Source organism: Triticum dicoccoides, chromosome 4A (assembly GCF_002162155.2).
Source record: "Triticum dicoccoides isolate Atlit2015 ecotype Zavitan chromosome 4A, WEW_v2.0, whole genome shotgun sequence".
Lineage (NCBI taxonomy): Eukaryota > Viridiplantae > Streptophyta > Magnoliopsida > Poales > Poaceae > Triticum > Triticum dicoccoides.
Window position 1 is genome coordinate 289,131,116 of NC_041386.1, and position 6,562 is coordinate 289,137,677.

Genomic DNA, 6,562 nt, shown 5'->3' on the forward strand with positions numbered 1-6,562 from the left:
TCCAGGCCTGGATCTATATGCACAACAATATGGAACGATGGGGGGAGTACAAGCCGAGGGGTGAAATTAACCTCGGCGGAAAATTCTGGCCACTCCCATTGTTGTCCTACATAAGTAGTGGAAATGCATGATAAGTACAGCAACCTTAACATCAAACAAATATAGCAAAGGTAAACAACATCATCTCCAAATGATAGCTTGAATGTGTTGGTTTCAGCATGTTGTTAAAGCAGATATAAAATGGAAGGCAATGTTACCGACAACAGGCTTAACTGCCATCAAATATTGCAATTCAAACTGGTATTGTTGAAAATGAATAGAACGTAGGTAATGCTTAAACATCACACTGGATAAATGTGTAAAATTGAAATAAAGGGAATGTGTTAGCTACACTAGGCATAACTGGAACCAAATATAGTCGTTCAAACTGGTATTGATGCAGTCGAGCGGCAAAGTTCAGACTTGCACATAATGAAAATCACATTGTGAATGACTGAAATAAACAAGGCATAAATGATCAGTATAACAACCAAATATATCCATTGAAAACTGGACAGAGTCTCACTATAAACAACCAAATAGAGCCATTCGTGAAACTAAAGTGGACAATTCATACTTAAACATCACATAGCCCTATTGAACAATACATTTTAGCATAACTGAAATAATTAAACATGGCAAAGTTAAAGCACCGCATGGCAAATGCTACTACAACAAAGGGTATGGGTTGGCAAGCTAGCAAAGGTAAGATTTGCTGTTAGGATGTTGCCACACATGTCATGGACGTGAAACTTCCAGTTTGAAGAGCATAGACCCATGGTGCGCTCTGTGATGTCACAGATGGGCTGTTTCACCTTGGAAGAACATTTTTGGGTGCCCTCCTCATGGTAGTGGCCATGGTCGATGAGATCCAACTCGGCAATTGAGGATCCCATGCCTCCGCTGTAGAATGTGTCCTTCAGAAATGACAAAATGGGCTCAATGGCGTACAAGGATCGCAAATCCTTAACCGCTTGGCGGAGGAGATTAGCGGCAGGGCCGTTGAAGAGATCGATGGAGGTTGACGCAGAGGGGTTGGGGATGGACCACATAACCTGTGACATGGCCCGTGTGAAGCCGTCGTTGTCGACGAGCTTGATGTCGTAGCCAGCTTTCCCAAGATACTGTGATATGCTAGCCTGCTGACATGAAGCCTTCGGCATGGCAACATAGTCAACATCTTCGCCGGCTTCCGCGGTGACATGTTGCTCAGGGATCGACAGGTCAGAGTGAACAACGGCCACCTCGCCAATGTCCGCCGGAGAGGCCATGAAAAAACTCGTCTTGGCCAAATGCTCGTCGGGCTCCCCAGGATACATGGTCGAGCTTCGGCTGCGACATTCTGGAGCAGGGGATGTGGATCTGGTGGGGAGGGACACCGCAGGCCTCATCTAAAAACCCAGGGGAGTGGGGCAACCGTATGGGAATCGCTGGGTAACCTGAACTTTATTATCTAACCTAGGAGGAATGGGAACACCGACAGGGGTTGGCGGCGGCGAGCTAGGGTTCGAGGGGGAGGGGGCCGGGTGTGGGGCTGTGGAGGGGGTGGTGTTCAAGGATATGCCGCGGCTACTGAAAATTTTAGTAATGGTGGGTGGAGATGGTGGTGGACGAGGGAGGGTGACGGTTCAAATGCCTCGGCTACTGCAAATTAACTGTAAGGTCGATGCTGGAGAAGTGTGGGGGACGATTGAAGTACGATGACTACTAAAATTTGGGTAAAGGAATTGATGCGGGGCGGGAGTACCCAAGATCGCGCATGGTCCAATAAGAATATGCGTGTATGATAATAAGGAAAAGGGGAGGAACCGCCAATTTTTGCAATGCTCAAGGCGGGTAGTTTGTTTTTAGATTTCTAGCTAGCTAGTCTATCTTACACGGTTCGTCCAAATTTCTAAATAAACTACACGCCTTTAGCTTGCACATGTGGTGATTTTACAGTGCACTTGCATCGCACATGGTTCAGCCAGTAGCTCCACCCTTTGCTCGCGCTTACGCAGTCGTGGTGATTTTACAGCGCACTTGCATCGCACATGCTTGAGCCAGTACCTCCACCTTTGCTCACTCTTGCACAGTCGTGGTGATTCACAGTGCACTTGCATCACACCCGGTTAAGACATTATACCCATGTCCATTGAGCGTCATCAGAGACTCTGCAGCAAAAAAAGTTAGAGAGGGTCAGAAGAGAGCCACACCAGCATGTGGCCCAAATATATATGAGTGAAAAGGGTGGTCTGCGATGTTCAAAATTCCAATGCACAACTTTAACCGAGCGGGCTCAAGGTTGGGCATGTCGTCGAAGATTGATGAGAGGGGCCAAAAGTCAAGGACCACCTGGAAGTGGCCAAATATATGTAGGAATATTGGGTGTGATGTCTAAAACTTTATATACACAATGCACAACTTTGGTGGCACCTACGTCGCAAACACAAAAGGACCCTTGGATATATCTATAATGACATAATGTCGTAGCTAGCAAAGGTGCTTGACCCACCACCTCCCACTTCGTGTCAGCGGGGCGGCTGCACGGAATGATACTTTGGTCATACATGCATGTTGCCATGACCTACCATAAGACATACCAGTGAATCTATCATTTAGTCAAATGACAATGGTTGTTGTCGATAAACCAACTGGTGTGTGTCGGTGCTATACAAATGTTTTTTAACCCCTTTCTGCGACGGCATTTGGAACCGTCGCCTAGTGAGTGACGGTGATAGGGGGTGTCGGTGTACTAGATTAGGGGTACCCTAGTACCCCGAACTTGTGCACGGGCAGTTGCAGCACCCTGCGACAAATGCTTGCCGGGTGATCGCCAAGATCCCCCCAAGGTTCCCTTGGAGCCATCCAAGAACAAGGTATTTAGGCTAAGGAGACAAGACCCCGGCAAGAGGAGCTTGCCGGGAAGGCCAACAAAGACGCTCCAATGAACTTGCCGCGACGCGCCACGCACTCCGGCAAGGCAACAAGGCCCCGGCAAGAGGAGCTTGCCGGGAAGACAAACCAAGGTACCTCGAAGCCCGGTGAGCGACAAGCTTCCGGACCCGACAAGATAACAACAGCGGCAAGGCGCTTGCCGCGGCAGGCGGCCACTCTGCGTCCACGCTCCAGCGCATCCACCAACGTGTCGCTCTAGGGGCCTCTCCGGACGTGCGTGGTGTGAGGCTGTGCAGCCAACGGTGCGCAATGGCATGCGAAGCTGACAAGATCGCCGTCGTGGCGAACGGTGGCGCCCCTAACGGTCCTTTTCTGCACTGTTCGGGCGACTCAGACGGGCATTTAATGCCCTTGTCCCCTGCCGTCAGGGTTAGGTAGGATGCATTGTACAAGCAATTGTATCAACTACCTCGCTTTTTACATTTTTACCCTCCTCTGCGTTGCCACCTGTCGGTGACCCCTTTAGCGTATAAAAGGAGGCCCATGCGCAACGTAGAGGGGGTTCGGCTCATAGGTTCGAAGCCTCAGACAGCTTGCTTCGATCCATCCGTAGCCCAGAGAACATCACACTCTCGCTGTGGAGAGCAAGAACACCAGATAATACAACCAGACACGCAGCAGTAGGAGTGTTATCTCTCCGAAGAGCTCCAAAGCTGGGTAAACTACTCGTGCGCCTCGCCTCGATCTGCTCTTCATGCGATCTCCGCCCCCCTCCGAACCGAAAGGGGCCCGGTCCGCCGGCCCCATAGGTGTTCGAGGATCAGTTTCCGCGCCATCTGCAGTATTGTTGGTTGCTTGCTCCTTGGGATCAAGAAGCTCATTGTCAGGGGTGACTCACAGCTTGTCATCCGACAAGTGAACAAGAACTACCAGAGTCCGTTGATGGAAGCGTATGTCGATGAAGTAAGGAAGCTAGAGGAGCACTTTGACGGCCTACAAATGGAGCATATCCCAAGATCTCAGAATGATATTGCTGATGGCCTATCAAAGTGCGCCGCACTAAAGTTACCTGTGGAACCAGGGATCTTTGTGCTCAAGTTGACTCAACCATCCGTAACACCATCAACTGGACAAAGCAAAAAGAGGAAGTTGGTTTCTGGTGACTACTTTCCGGCAGAGCTCCCCGAAGCCGCCGCCAAGAAAGTCCCCAAGATCAACACCACAGATGCTGAGGGGCAGTCTGCTCCGGCAAGCCTTATGGTTTGTTCCGTTGAAGCAGACGCTCTCGACAAGTTTTACTCCGGCAAGCTTGCCGGGGAACATCAAGCTCCAGCAGGGCCGCAAGTCCTTGCCGTAGAAGCAGATGTTCCCACAGCAGCAGATGTGCCTTTAGTCCTTGTTGTCGAGCCACAGGCTCCAGCATGGGCACAGCAGATTGTCCGTTTCCTTCAGAAAGGAGAACTTCCCAAAGAGCAAGAAGAAGCGGAAAGAGTAGCCCGGCAGTCAAGTATGTACCAGTTTGTCGATAGCATACTGTACAGAAGAAGACTCAACGGTGTGAAATTGAAGTGTATTCGCCGGGAAGATGGACAAAAGCTGTTGGCAGAGATACATGGAGGCATATGTGGCCACCACATAGGCGCAAGAGCACTTGCCAGCAAAGCTTTCTGGCAAGGTTTCTTTTGGCCGACAGCCCTCCAGGATGCAACTACACAAGTAACCAAGTGTGAAGCGTGCCAGTTCCACTCCAAACAGATACACCAGCCAGCTCAAGCTCTCCAGACAATCCCTTTATCCTGGCCATTTTCGGTCTGGGGGCTCGATATCCTCGGCCCCTTCCCCCGAGCTGTCGGGGGCTTTGAGTACTTGTACGTCGCAATCGACAAGTTCACAAAGTGGCCGGAAGTGCAGCCAGTGAGGAAGGTGACAGCACAGTCAGCAATCAAGTTCTTCAAGTCAATTGTTTGCCATTTCGGGATCCCTAACAGGATCATCACCTTCAACGGCACGCAATTCACGAGCCGCGCCTTCATGCAGTACGTCCAAGACCTTGGCGCCAAGGTCTGCTTCGCTTCTGTTGCTCATCCGAGAAGCAACGGTCAAGCAGAGAGGGAAAATGCTGAAGTGCTGCGCGGCCTCAAGACCAGAACTTTCGACAGGCTGCACAGGTGCGGAAGGAACTGGATCGAGGAGCTGCCGGTGGTTCTTTGGTCGATCAGAACGACGCCAAATCGAGCCACTGGCCAGACACCTTTTGCTCTAGTCTATGGAGCAGAGGCAGTTCTCCCCACGGAACTCGTATACGGATCACCTCGAGTGCTCGCTTATGATGAGCTTGAGCAAGAACAGCTGCGGCAAGACGACGCGCTGCTCCTTGAGGAAGATCGTCTTCAGGCTGCTGTACGAGCTGCTCGATACCAGCAAGCTTTGCGCCGCTATCATAGCCGCAAAGTTAAAGCTAGAAGCTTTGAGGAAGGCGACCTTGTTCTTCGGCGCGTTCAGTCCGCCAAGAATTCCAACAAGTTGACGCCGAAGTGGGAAGGCCCTTATCGGGTGAGACAAGTCACACGGCCTGGCGCTGTCCGCCTTGAGACCGAAGATGGCATTCCAGTGAGCAACTCCTGGAACATAGAACATCTTCGTAAGTTTTTCCCATAAGGCGCGGTTGTCGGAACCCGTTCCGGCAACCACCTTTTGTACAAGTATTGCCGCTATTGCATGTAATCCTTTGTACAAAGCCAGGCGCAGACCCCGTGCATAAGTAAAAACCCATGTGCTCCGCACAGCTTGTCCATTTCATGCGTTAGTTCCTTTCTTGCATGTGATTATCTAACACTTTGTGCAGCACTTACATCCGGTAAGCAGTAACGAGCCGAAGTGCTCCATATTATTATTTTCTCTTCTTTCTTTTTTCTTTTAAAGGAAAAGAAGGTTCTCTCGCACACAAGTTTGCCGGGGGGGAGGAGAAGATTGTGGTGTGGGCCAGGCGTCGTTCAAGAAAAGACTTGCCTTACCGGGAAGCAAATAACAGAAAAGCTAAGTTGCCAAAGTTTGAGCAATCACTTTTTTTTAGATTTTTGAGTTATCTTCCTCGAACGACTCTGCTTTGTATGGAAAACCTGTGCGCGGAGGAACCAACTCGTGGCTAGTTGCGCCCTTACTTTGTTTCGAGTCAGCTCAACAGCTTAAGCGTGCTGCATCTAGTCACGACAAGGTTTCTTGTCGGAAGCAGCGCCGCCAGCAGGCTGCTGAAGTTCCGCACTCAGCGCTCGCGGCTCGGGCGCCTGCGCCGACTAGTTCCCTAGAAGCGTAGGGTGAAAACATACAAAGGAAGGAATCTAGTAGAGGAAATAACATTGCAATTGATAACAGAAATAAAGTTATATTACAAAGATAACTTGTCGCAGCTCTAACAGACTGTTCTCATAACATGACTAGCAGCAACAAGGGAAAATAAGAAATGGGCGGCCTAATCTACTCGTCCACCCTCGACTCGCTTGATCTCGCTCACCTTGTCCACAATGGGTGCGACAAGGGCCTTGAGTGCTTCCAGATTGGCGTCAGGCGGCAAGGATCGGAGGACGTTGGTGAAGCTGAGGCCTGGATTGCGGAAGGCCACCTTCATCAACACCTTCTGAAGAACCCC